The 14,113-nt window shown below is 31.2% G+C and overlaps 1 protein-coding gene across 3 annotated transcripts in view; it reads left to right on the top strand.

Moving 5' to 3' along the window:
• LOC111633489 (magnesium transporter NIPA2-like) overlaps positions 1–14,113 on the top strand; it is a 67,903-nt gene that overhangs the window by 5,867 nt on the left and 47,923 nt on the right. The window contains exon 2 of one of the 3 annotated variants that reach the window (XM_023378072.1): positions 6,421–6,562. The exons of 1 other annotated variant lie outside the window; for it this stretch is intronic. The gene's annotated coding sequence lies outside the window, so the exon portion shown is untranslated. Of the gene's footprint in view, positions 1–6,420; positions 6,563–8,574; positions 8,610–14,113 lie in introns of all 3 variants that reach the window. One more of the 3 variants, XM_023378071.1, reaches the window with a different exon arrangement.

Here is a 14,113-nt window from a genome sequence, read left to right on the forward strand (position 1 = left end):
CCGTTTACGAATTCTGTAAATATTTTGGATGCTTCCTGATAGAAGGGTGATGGTATCCAGCTTCTCGCTCTTAGATTTGAGTTTAAGGATTTATTTCTATTTCGTAATTTCATTCCTATCCAGTATGTGGCTAACTATGTCCACAGCTTATTGTCTCCCAGAATTAGTTTTTTTTTTTTTTTTTTAATGATTGTCTGGTTTTCATTTGATTCCAGCTGATAATTTTAGGTTTATTTTCTTTCTTTTTCAGTTGAAATTCAATTCAATTATCCTCTGAAATTTCAACTGAATTTCATAGGATAACTGTAAGCTTATTTGTCATTTTATAATTAAATTGGAAACTAATTTTAAGTTTACAAATAATCTAAATATTCACATGATTGGTGTTTCAAATAAAGCAAGTATTTGGTTCCTTTGTAAGAAATTTTTGAAATTTAGGTTTGAATTATGAGAACTTAAATCTTAATTTCTTTTATTGTAACAGCCTGAAGCATGTTTAATGTAGCTAATAATTAGAATTTGAATAAAACACACAGCTTTCTAGGATGCATTACCTGATAATTAGATTAATTTTTTACTACACTATAACTTGGTACTCTGACCTCTTAAGACCCATGTACCAGAACAAAACAAAAACAAACTTACATCATCATCTGAGTAAATAGTGAAATGCAAGAATGAGTCCCTAGAGTTGCTAACTGTTTATTGGAGCTTTGTTTGTGAAAGGAAGTAATGTTTGACTAATAGATTTTTTTTTTTTTTTTTTTTTCAATAAATTGTTTTGGTATTTCTATTTGCTGTTTTATCTATAATCATTGAAATTATCAGGGTTCCACATTTTTTACTAAGGTGAAAAGGGTCTGCAATAAAAATAACTTGGGAACCTCTGTGCTATAGTAACATCTGATTTGGAATCAACACTTCAGCAAAACAATACTCAAATTATTATGTTTTATTTAATAAAAATTTGGTCTGATGAAAAAGTCTGATAATGGTTTGATTTAACATATACTGGATTACTATTTAATATATTTCACTTTAAAAAGAACAACAAATATACCGGAAATCCTCATTTGTTTGTAATATGAGGGATGAAATAATCATAATTTAAAATTATTTGAGATTTACATATTTTTGTATAATATAAGTTATATGGCATTTGTATAATGCCATATAACTGATGTAATTTATTAAGGAAATGGAATATGGCTACTAATACAGAATGCTATTTTTGTTATAATAATAAACTGCAGGTAAATAATGTTTCCGGTGAAAAAAAACAAGTTGCCAGATAGGTTTTATAAAAAGTAATGAAGAATTCCTTGAAATGTAGCCCAAATTATTTTTAAAACAATCCAAAAAGTAGTAAGTTGCTGAAATGTAATAGCATAGAACCTACAAATATCTCAGTTTGCTACTTGTATTGCAATCTTGCAATCCAGCCATATTTTATGAAATAAGAGTAAAAAGGTTAGTTCATGTGTAAGGTGACACCCGAAAATGTGTTACTGTAAAAGCAAAGTCATATTGACCAGATTAGAATTGTTCTTGGTCTGTTGTTCTCTTATAGTATGGAGGCACTTTGATCTAAATGAAAAAGTTAACACACACCTAATCACAGTTTTGACAGAATTTTCACTTTGACTTCTGAAGTAACTGTATTTTGAACTAACTAAATCTGTTAAAATGTAAATCTCTAAATCCCCAGCTGGGACAAATAGTATAGTTATGAACTAATGGGATTTTGAACTATCTGAGTTTGAATTACTGTAATGAGAATTTCCTGTGTATCTATCTATGTTTATTATGTACTTGGTTCTTCCAGATTTTAATAATTAACAATCATTCTTATATCTTTGTTGATATCATTGAAGATAGACCAAAGGTGTTTTTCAATATTGTGAATAGTAGTTTTTTAGATTTCTTTTAAAGAATTTTACTGTAGAACTGTACAGAATTTACATTTTAACTTTTAGTAAATATTAAGAATCAATCATTTTCAATTGAAATTTGCTAACTTTTAAAGAGAGTGATAATTTCAGAGTATTATTAGAAGAATGATATCTTGTAAAATCATAATACAAGATGCAACCCAAAAGAAATTCAGACTGAATTTGGAAATAAAAATGTCAGCATTGAATTTATTTCACCTCTATGGTTTAAAACAGTGGTTCTTAACGTTTTTATACTTGCGACCCACCAAATATTTCATAATTTTTTTGTGACCCCCATTTTTTAATAATAATTTATATTTGTTAAATTATCTGTAATAAATTGATTTTTTTATTATTGCTTTATTTTTTTATATAATAAATGTAAAACATAACTTTATTATTTTATTATCTATTTAAATAACATTCAAACTCCACAATTAAACATAAAAGCTCATTAATTTTTAACAAAAAATAAAATAAGAAACATTTAAAAATTCATAGAAAAATAACTTAATCAACACCTGATCACTCGCTGAGAGATTTATTAATAAAACAAACGTTTTCAATCCAATTAATGGATCATCCTCAGGTTATATGAAACATTATGGATGGAATATTATGGACAGGGACGCAGAAATAGAAAGAATCATGCAGGTAGCAGAAGCATTGGGCTACAAGAGGAATGTTATAAAGGGGATTATCAATAAATTAGAAATTGGTACATATATAGTATCTGTTCGAGGTCCATCTACATACATGAAATTTACGTACAACAAGTGCTTAGGAAGCATTATGAAATAAACTGCAAATATAAAAGATACAAGGATGGTCTTAAAAAGAGCTCTGAATTTGTACAGAATACTTAGAAACGATAAAGGGGCGGTTAAAAAAGAAGATATGTTGGGTGTATATAAGATCCCATATGAGAATCAGATATTAGGAATAAATAAGGAATATGTTGGGGTTACTACTAGAAACCTAGGTGTAAGGATGAAAGAGCACAGATATGATATTAGAAAAGGTTGTAATGCCACAGTATTGGCTCAAATGGCAAAAACGGAAGGTTCAATAGTACAATGGAATGAAGCAGAAATCCTGAAACAGATACACTCTCTGACTTTGGCAAGAACGGCTGAAAAGTTAGAAATTTATAGAAGCAAACTTAAAGGAAATTACATCAACGCAAGAGATGCAGAGGGACTTCCTTCCGCCTGGAAGTTTGCAATTAAAAACTTAAAATAAGAGCAGGAACTTTAATAATATTTGTAGTAAAAACTCTGTATAGTTAAGTAGAAAAACTCAGTATAGTTAAGTAAGCAATATTAATTATTTAGTATTAACACTTTGTCTATTAAGTTAGAAGTGGTAATATTTAGTATTCACAATTTGTTTGTTAATTTTGACTATTTTTATTTTATTTTTAGTATTAGCATCATTTGTATTAATTTTATTATTTACAAACATTTTTTGGCTATTAATAGCATATATGTTAATGGTTATTAATATTTATATTTTGTATTTTGAACTTGTTGTTCTATTTTTTGAAATGTTCCATATAACCTGAGGATGATCCATTGATTGGATTGAAAGCGTTTGTTTTATTAATAAATCTCTCAGCGAGTGATCAGGTGTTGATTAAGTTATTATTTTCTGCTGAGTACGCTTTGGTTGTTTATATTCATAGAAAAAACAAAAAATGTTCGAAAATACGAAAAGGCAAGCACTTGCAAAAAGCAGCAAATTTTGCATTGCTGCTGAAAATGGGAGGATTTTCTGCACGAATTTGTATGCAAAATTCCAAGCATTAATAGTTTTAATAGTTTCTTAGAATTACTTTGAAATAAANTTTTTTAATAATAATTTATATTTGTTAAATTATCTGTAATAAATTGATTTTTTTATTATTGCTTTATTTTTTTATATAATAAATGTAAAACATAACTTTATTATTTTATTATCTATTTAAATAACATTCAAACTCCACAATTAAACATAAAAGCTCATTAATTTTTAACAAAAAATAAAATAAGAAACATTTAAAAATTCATAGAAAAATAACTTAATCAACACCTGATCACTCGCTGAGAGATTTATTAATAAAACAAACGTTTTCAATCCAATTAATGGATCATCCTCAGGTTATATGAAACATTATGGATGGAATATTATGGACAGGGACGCAGAAATAGAAAGAATCATGCAGGTAGCAGAAGCATTGGGCTACAAGAGGAATGTTATAAAGGGGATTATCAATAAATTAGAAATTGGTACATATATAGTATCTGTTCGAGGTCCATCTACATACATGAAATTTACGTACAACAAGTGCTTAGGAAGCATTATGAAATAAACTGCAAATATAAAAGATACAAGGATGGTCTTAAAAAGAGCTCTGAATTTGTACAGAATACTTAGAAACGATAAAGGGGCGGTTAAAAAAGAAGATATGTTGGGTGTATATAAGATCCCATATGAGAATCAGATATTAGGAATAAATAAGGAATATGTTGGGGTTACTACTAGAAACCTAGGTGTAAGGATGAAAGAGCACAGATATGATATTAGAAAAGGTTGTAATGCCACAGTATTGGCTCAAATGGCAAAAACGGAAGGTTCAATAGTACAATGGAATGAAGCAGAAATCCTGAAACAGATACACTCTCTGACTTTGGCAAGAACGGCTGAAAAGTTAGAAATTTATAGAAGCAAACTTAAAGGAAATTACATCAACGCAAGAGATGCAGAGGGACTTCCTTCCGCCTGGAAGTTTGCAATTAAAAACTTAAAATAAGAGCAGGAACTTTAATAATATTTGTAGTAAAAACTCTGTATAGTTAAGTAGAAAAACTCAGTATAGTTAAGTAAGCAATATTAATTATTTAGTATTAACACTTTGTCTATTAAGTTAGAAGTGGTAATATTTAGTATTCACAATTTGTTTGTTAATTTTGACTATTTTTATTTTATTTTTAGTATTAGCATCATTTGTATTAATTTTATTATTTACAAACATTTTTTGGCTATTAATAGCATATATGTTAATGGTTATTAATATTTATATTTTGTATTTTGAACTTGTTGTTCTATTTTTTGAAATGTTCCATATAACCTGAGGATGATCCATTGATTGGATTGAAAGCGTTTGTTTTATTAATAAATCTCTCAGCGAGTGATCAGGTGTTGATTAAGTTATTATTTTCTGCTGAGTACGCTTTGGTTGTTTATATTCATAGAAAAAACAAAAAATGTTCGAAAATACGAAAAGGCAAGCACTTGCAAAAAGCAGCAAATTTTGCATTGCTGCTGAAAATGGGAGGATTTTCTGCACGAATTTGTATGCAAAATTCCAAGCATTAATAGTTTTAATAGTTTCTTAGAATTACTTTGAAATAAAAGAAGTAAATAGTGCAGTGTAAGTAGCATATTTGCATTTATTTCTTCTGTACTAACAAAGTTGTATGTAGGAAAAAATAAGAAATAAATAAAAAAAAACTAAATACGATAACTTTATCTTTCTTATTTCACTTTTCAATACAATATTTGATTATACATCAATTTTCTTTTTATTATATTCTGAAGGAAATTTTGCATAATTTGGCGGCCTCTGGCAAACTTCTTACGGACCCCCAGGAGGCACGGCCCACTGTTAAGGCTGTTATACACGGTAAGGAAATCCTTTGAGGATTAACCGTGATTTTTTTTTTCTATCTATCCATTTTTAAATAAAAATAATTCTTTATACGTTGGGAGATATTTTAATAAGTTTTGTAAATTACTATGTTCGATCCAGCCAGTTATATCCGAGTTTTTTTCGTCTGTTAAGCACATCCTTTGAGGATTTCCTTACCGTGTATACCAGCCTTTAAGAAACACTGGTTCAAAAGACTGAAATATAGTCGAACCTCTGTTTTCGAACAACTCACTTTTTGAACAAATTGGTTCACAAACAATTTCAAACTCATAATTGCACCAGTTTCCAAATGATAACTTGGTTGTTGAACGAGCTACTTGGCAAGAACCAGACACAGATTAGAGAGAAACATATGGTCAACTCCCTGTACTTTATATGTTAAAGAAAGTCAATAGCCTGACCAACAACAACAACAGGAACTACCGATTCAGAAGTTAGTGGTGTCAAGATTGCCGAGATTCATTAGATGTTATAACAGGAATCATCGATGATGTTGCCATTTAAATTAGATTTCAATGCACATGTAGGAAAGTTACTAATTCCACTTTTTCATTACACATCACAGTAAATTTTAATCAAATAAAATAAAATCTATGTTAATTGACATTCACATAATATAAATGGCATCCATGAATTCATGCATAATGGTGTTTAAATCAAATTAAATAACAAAAATTTATTATTAAATATAATTTTATCATCATTTCCCATTAGTACACAATTGGTGATTGGCATTATATTTAACAGTATAAATTAAATGCAAGAACTTTTAATGATAATTTGTTTCAATTTTAGGACAACTTTTTGGGATGAATTATGTTCAAAAACAAGGTTTGACTGTATAAGCTTGAAAAGAAAGAAAAAATTTTCCTGCAAAAACTTTTGGTGGATAATCAGATCTTAAAATGATACTAGTTGTAATCTTCATCATAAGAAGGTAATTGTTAATAATGGAACAATGATATAACATTAAATATTGTATTAAAGTAGGGAAAAATGGCTACTGAAATTTTTTAACTGCTAAGTTTATGGGAACACTATCTTATCAATAACATAAGGATTTGAATGGTTTCCATGATTAAAGAAAGGTCGTGAAATCATTGAAGAGACAAGAAACCTGCCAGACCTTCAACTTTCAACAAATAAACATATGAGTAATGTCGAACAATTGCTTAAAAATGATAGACAACTATTTGTTTATTTTTTAGAACAGTGTTTTTCAATCTGTGGGTTGCGACCCCCAGGTGGGTCGCAAACCCACACACGGGGGGTCGTGGGTAAAAGAAAAAGACAAGTGTTTGTAGGTTCTACACAACAATAAAAAAACTACAGTTTCAGTGAGAAGGCTGTGCCTGTTTATTTTACAGTACAATTAGTTTTTTGATTGATATTTAAATCTCAACAGAAAGAAAATTAAATACGTAGTTTTTAAAATCGCTGACATAGTTTTAATATGGCCGTGTGGGGTTGCCAAAATTTTTTAACTTGTAAATGGGTCGCGTATTGAAGAAGGTTGAAAAACACTATTTTAGAAAATTAACAGGAATACTTAACAGTTGGTAACATTGTTACAGAGGAATTACCAAAATTTTGAACACACACCTGATGCCAAATTGTTTGTTTACTGTGTTACTTATGGAAGAATTACAAAAGATAAAGCTTTTTTATACATTTTTTCCCCTTGAATCCTTGTCTAATCAAAAAAATCAGCAGTTAGTGATTTGATGAGATCTATTATAAAATTATGATAAATTTATTAATGAAATTGTAATAAGGTGAAATATGGTGCCTACAATATGATCTGGAAACAAATGCAAAGTGTAGGATAGATGGACCAAAATTTACCAAGAAAAAAGAAGACACAAGCAGGGAAATTAAAAATCAAAGTAAAGTTGATTGCTTCTTTGATTCTAAAGGACTCATTAATCATGAATTTGTTCCAGAAAATTAAACTATTAATAAATAATCTTACAAAGTTTTTCATGCAAATTCATCATACAAGATCATAAATGTTGAGTTCTGGTGAGTGTTTACTTTCCTTTCTTTCTACTTATTCTCCAGATTTGTCATTCTCAATCTTCATTTTGTCCAAAACTTATAATGCAAGCAAAAAAGAATTTACTTTGACAGTATTGAAGATACAGTATAAAACAAAGTGTGATAGCCATTTTAAAAGGCTTAACTTCAAGTGACTTTAAACATGCATTTTTAAACTTAAAATTACACTGAAAAAATGTACGAGATACATTTGTATCTTGTATGTCCAGACTCTTAGAAGACAATTAAAATTTTTATAATTTTTGTTTTTATTATTTAAAAAGTTCAGTTTGGTTTCTTTTGGGTTACACGTTTATAGTTAAATTCCTATACTATAGAAACTTCAATATATAATATAAAAATTTAATGGCTTTTAATGGAAAATAAAAATGTGAATTTTAAAATTTATACATTAGATCTAAAAAAATAGATTACAAAAGTTATAAAAACAAGAAAACTGACAGAATTCTCTGGATAAATGAGTAAGAGTAAGCATGGAATGAAATTCTACATATTCAGAATATGCTAGAATGAAAACATGAACAAACACCACAGCCTCAAATCAGCCTAGCAACACAATTTAAAAGTTCTACAAATGTTCTTGTTCCACTTCTAAGATCTTTGTCAGGTAGAAAACATTTGTAGAACTTTTAAATTGTGTTTCTGCACTGATTTGAGGCTGTGGTATGTTTTTTCCCTTTCAAACATTGTCCAATTGATTTGAGAGAAATTTTATATACTAGAATATTAATAAAAATAAAAAGATTATTTATGTTTATATTTTTTCGTAGAAATTGGAAAAATTAGATAATATAGCCCTTAAATGTTATAGGTGAAATAACATAAAAGTTTATAATGAAATAAAATACACATTTTACAATTAGTGTATTATTTTTCTTTTGTCCTTTTCAGTTACTTTCCTTTGAATGGAATGTTAAATAAAAGGAGTAAGTAGAAAAAGCAATAAACTTTTTATATATTAGAATTGCATAAAATTAAAATTTAGATGTCTCAAATATAGTAATTAACAATATATTAAAGCCAAATGATTGCCACATTAAAAACAAACATCATCATTGAAACCCAATCTATACTAATATTATAAAGAGGTAAAGTTTGTAAGTTTGGATGTAGGGGTAATCTCCAAAACTACTCATCTGATTTCAAAAATTCTTTCACCAATATTTAGAATGGAACTTCAGGGTGGACATAGTCTGTATATTATTACGTTAAACATTCATATAAATTAAAAGATATCATCTAGGTTTAAGGCTTTTATGTCTAACAGATGGCGCTAACTCCGCGAGTACGACGACCTAAGTTTGCTTTTCTGTGAGGATGAACTAAAGCAGATCATCTTCTATCTATCTATCTATATAAATAAAAATGTAATGTTCGTTTGTTCCTACTGATTCCTTTGAAACTTTGACACAACGTTGCATTCGAATACGCATGTGTTTTTATATACTATACGTGTCGAAATTCCCCCCCACTGGGGTGGAGATGGACAGGATTAAGGCTTACCTTGAAGAACTCTGCTTCTATTTATAGTATTTTATATGCGGTTTTTTGCATTTTAATAGGGTACATCAAGATGAATGTACACTAAGAAGGGATTTTTCGAAATTTCCCCTGCGGGGGAAGTTTTATACATTTATAAGAGATACACTTTGAGCCATAACAACGTGTAGTGAGGTCTGCTAGTATGTTATAAAACTACAAGCCAACCAATACTGTATGTCATTGGTCTAGATATTGGCTATAATACTAATAAATTATGAAACAATTTCATACTAGAGAGAGACGTTAGGCTCCATCTCTTAATAAATTTAATAATTATCATTTTTAATTAAATAATTTAGAACTATTGGAAGAAAAGAAAAAACATTATAACCATCGTCAGTCATTACGGTTCCAGCTGGGAACGCATCAAGCATCCACATCCTGTAAACACACTCCTAAGACATTCAACCAGCCATCACAAACCCTGGCAAGGCATATATAATGTAATGTTATATATACTGGAAGATGAGATTGGACTGGAGGTCTGGGTAGTGTAATTGGCAATGCATTTGCACAGTAGACAGGAGTTGCAGGTTCGAGTCCCGCTCTGGGCTGATTCTTTTCTTCCAGTAGTTCTAAATTATTTAATTAAAAATTATAATTATTAAATTTATTAATAGATATGGTACCTAATGCCTGACTCTAGTACCAAATTGTTTCATAATTTATTAGTATGATATTATAGCCATTATCTAGCTCATGACATACAGCATTAGTTGTCTTTAGATAGCCACATTATATCAGATTATATTACTACTACTGTTATTAATTAAATGCTAAGTAATTTGGAATTAGAGGTAGGTGTTAGATGCCATCTTTTGCTAAATTTAATAATTATAATTAAATTAAAATTTTATTAATTAATTTAGAAGGTTCTGGAAGAAATAAATCTGCCTGAAGTGGGACTTGAACTTACAATTCCTGCTTACCGTGCAGTTGTGTTGCCATACCTTTGTCCAATTTTTTGTCCAATTGAAGAACAAGGTCCTTCCTCAGTTCCTCCCCAACATCCTGTTATGTAAGAGGTATTGATGACATCATTATTTTTGGGAAGACAGTTCAGGATTTGATGGCATTTGTCAATACTATCAAAAATAATCCCTACTAGTTGATCCTGGAAGTAGAACAATCTAACCCCTCGGAGGTGCACTTCTTGGACATAAATATTAGAGTGGAGGGATCTGGTATCCACACTTCAGTACCTCGTAAACCAGGTTCCATGTCATCATACAAATGAGTGGGGTCATGTGATCCATTTTCTTATAAGATTGCAGCATACAAGGCCTTAATCAGAAGAGCCTTTACACATTCTTCCAATCCCCAGGCTCTTGCTACCGAATTAGTATTTATAGAGGGCATAGCTGCTGCACACGGTTATCGCAATGTTACACTTGGGCTGATAGAACGTTTTCAGCGAATGCACACAGGACACGCCCCGTAGTTGACCTGCCAAGAGATAATCAATCCAACGACGTAGACTGGGTCTCTATTACCTTTAACCTGTACTTAAGGTCCTTATGCGCTGAAGTTGCCAGGAAACGCCGGGTGTGTGTTGCTTATTGGAGATGCCCAATTATTTTTGACATGCTACATAATGGGAAGGACCCTCCCAACCCAAACAGACTTCCTGCCATATATAGTATCCCCGTAAGGGACAACATACAATAGAGACCTGGTATACATGTAAGGAATCAAGTCCGAGCATTATTTTTAGTTACTTTTATTTTGCTTTTATTCTATTTTTGTTTGGGGCTTATGTTGTGTTAGGATGAAGGTTTCCTCACCATTCACCTTAGAAACTTAAAAATAGAAGAGAAACCAACTCACTGATGAGAGAAAAGTGCCGTAGAAAAAAACTCGCACACACTTGCGCTTCCGAGCGGAAAAAAGTAAGTCTGCACCGAGAAAAGGGGGGAGACCCCCACAAGCATAACTTGGACCTTGCTAAACCTTAAAGAATAAAAACATCCCAAAAATTGTCAAAAAAGAATAATGTAAAAGGTTAGCGAGTATTGTCGGAAAATAGGCTGCCAGACAAATAGAAAAAGTTTATTGTTAGCAAATAAGTATGTAAATGAGGGGAGGGATCGCACTCAGAATTGTGCCGTCACCTCACAGTATAAAGACTGAACCTCAAGTGAAGATGGACAAGGTGAGCTTCTGTTAGCAACGAGTGTGGTGAGCTTCGTAGCAGTAAATGAGAGAGAGGTGTCCGATAGGATAAAGTAGTTCCAAGGCGATTTTGAAGTTATTCGATATGTGGATTGAAGATTAGAGAAAGTCTTGAGAGTTGGGGAAAAAGGTTCCTAGTATATTGAGGTGATGATTAGGATCTTTAATTCATAAGAATTATTGTATATAAGTTAAGTCTTTGAAATTTTGTTGAATTCCAAAGGGGAATAGAATTAAGTTAGAAAATAGATTGATTTGAGTTTTGTTGGGTTGATTCTTATTGACTTTCACTGAATAAATTGTTATTTGATTTTTTTACTAAATTTTGTATATAGTTATTATTAGAATTTTATTAAATATTTGATTTGTTTTTGACAAACTTTGTCATTATTTAATTCAGTGCATGCTTAAAGTCCAGGCCTAGCACACTAACACAAATCTGCGTAAAGTACCCGTTAGGGAATGGCTATTTCCGGCACACAATCGTGTCGATAATCGTTGGAAAAGTCGGAAAAATAATATAGTACTTTACATACATAGGGTCAACTAAGTGCTTCATGGGGATCGGATTACAAGAACATCTTGTCAATATATGTCGTGCGAGAATCACCATGGCCTTCCCCACATATGCAACAGATCCAGATATAATAGTGGACTTTAACAGGGCCAAGCTCATCCTCGCTTTGCCCTCCACAGAACACCTCAGATGGTTAGAGGCTATGCACATTTTTAAATCCAATCTTACATCAACGTGCATAAATTATAAAGAAAAAATGGTTTTGTCAATGGCCTTGCAAGAATTGATTGACAACACAGTTTAGCTGTTCGTTGAGTCCCGGTAGGGCAACTCTGCACAAGTGCGACATGGTTTTAATAATTTTTTTGAACTTATATTTGAATGCTTGTTCAAATTTTATTCCAAAAGCTGTTACGAAGAATTGTTGGGGAATCACTACAAAGCCTGACGAAGAACTCAGAAGGAGTTCAAAAACATTTGTTTTCTTATCTGCATACCATAATTGGTTTGGAGTATGTGATTGATTGTTATAATTCTAGTTTTACATATAATCTGTGGTTCACAAGGACCCCTTCATCCTCCACATAATCAGCAAGTGTTGAAAAACTTCTTTTGATGTTATATTGATATTCTTTGATCATTTTCCTGAGGACCCTTGTGATGGCCCCAACATACACTGAGGTGTGTTCTAAACTGGGATCTATTAATGTTATGACATATATTCCTTATGAGAACCTTTCCTCCATGGGATCTTTGTCATTCCTAAATATTGAGAAAATAAGCTATTTTGGTATTATTTGTTCTGGTAATTTCTCTGTAAATGCCATTCATTTCTTTGCTATGTGTAATGGTCACCAAGTCACCTTTCTGTTGTTGTGGTTGGTTTCCAGTCTGTTGTTGTTGGACAAGTGTTCTATTAAGGACAGTCAAATAACCATGCTGTACAGCTAGTGATTTGATGAACTTCAACTGTACATCCCTATCTTGTTGGGATGTACAGTGAGAGAAGACCCTTCTAACTACAGAATGAAAGACAGCAATATTGTATTTGTAAGGATCATATATTGATGAAATGAATCTGTGAGTAGCTCTCCTGTTTTACTCTCAGAATGAGGCCACAAGAGTTGTTGTTGAAGCAAAAAATTGTAAAAATCATTTCAGATGTGGTTTATGTAGCCACACTATTAAAATGTCATCAACATATCTTGAGTTTAAAAGAATTTGGTCTGCAAAGCCAAGCGTAACTTCCCTCTCCAATCTTTTCACTATCATTTCACACAAAGTTCCTGATGAGGCTACCCACAGGTACATCCCTGCGTTGCAAGAATGTAGTACCTTCATAATTAAAAAGGGACAAGTGACATATAAGGTATAAGGACTCCAATGTGAATGGAAGATGTTTAGAAGAGTGCTCGACTATACCTAATAGGAAGTCTCTGAGCTCAAAAATATAGCTCAAGACAAATCAAAGGAAAAAGTGACTGAAAGTCACAAACCATAAGAAAGGCACCAAGGATGTTACGAAGTACTCAGGACCAGAGACTGTGTAAGGGTTTTCAAGTCTCAGTAACATACATGTTGAGTATCCTCTCCATATATAGTATAAAGAGGAAGATGTCAATTTATCTATCACCAGACCTATTTGTTGACCCAGCTTGTGTGTTTTTGCAAAAGCAAAGCTGCATGGAGGTGACAATGGCTTTTGAAAGATTCAAAATACACGAGTTCATATTTAAAGCCCAAGTACAGCAATTGTCAATTCATTAGTGAATATAAACTAAAAACTATTGGGTTGTTCAGAAAGTAATTTTGTTTTTTTTACCACTAGAAGGATTAGTCATATTTTTTTCTCCATTTTCATTCTAAACTGTATTATCATTATATATTTTGACAGCTAGCATTTTAAGGCTTATTTGTAAAAAATTTTGTTAGATTTTGTGCAATTGTTTATTTTTTGTGTCCCATCAAATATGGAAGATCGAAAGCAGCATTTTTGGCATATTTTGCTCTTTTATTACCGAAAAGGTAAGAATGCTGTTCAAGCGAGAAAAAAATTGTGTGACGTGTACAGAGATGTATTGACAGAACACGACAGTGCTAAAACTGGTTTACAAAATTTTGTTCTGGCAATTTCAATATTGAAGATGCACCACGTTCTGGATGGCCAGTTGAAGCCAATGAAAACAAAATAAAGGTACT

Source organism: Centruroides sculpturatus, unplaced genomic scaffold, assembly GCF_000671375.1.
Source record: "Centruroides sculpturatus isolate CEXI.00-Female unplaced genomic scaffold, Cexi_2.0 scaffold759, whole genome shotgun sequence".
Lineage (NCBI taxonomy): Eukaryota > Metazoa > Arthropoda > Arachnida > Scorpiones > Buthidae > Centruroides > Centruroides sculpturatus.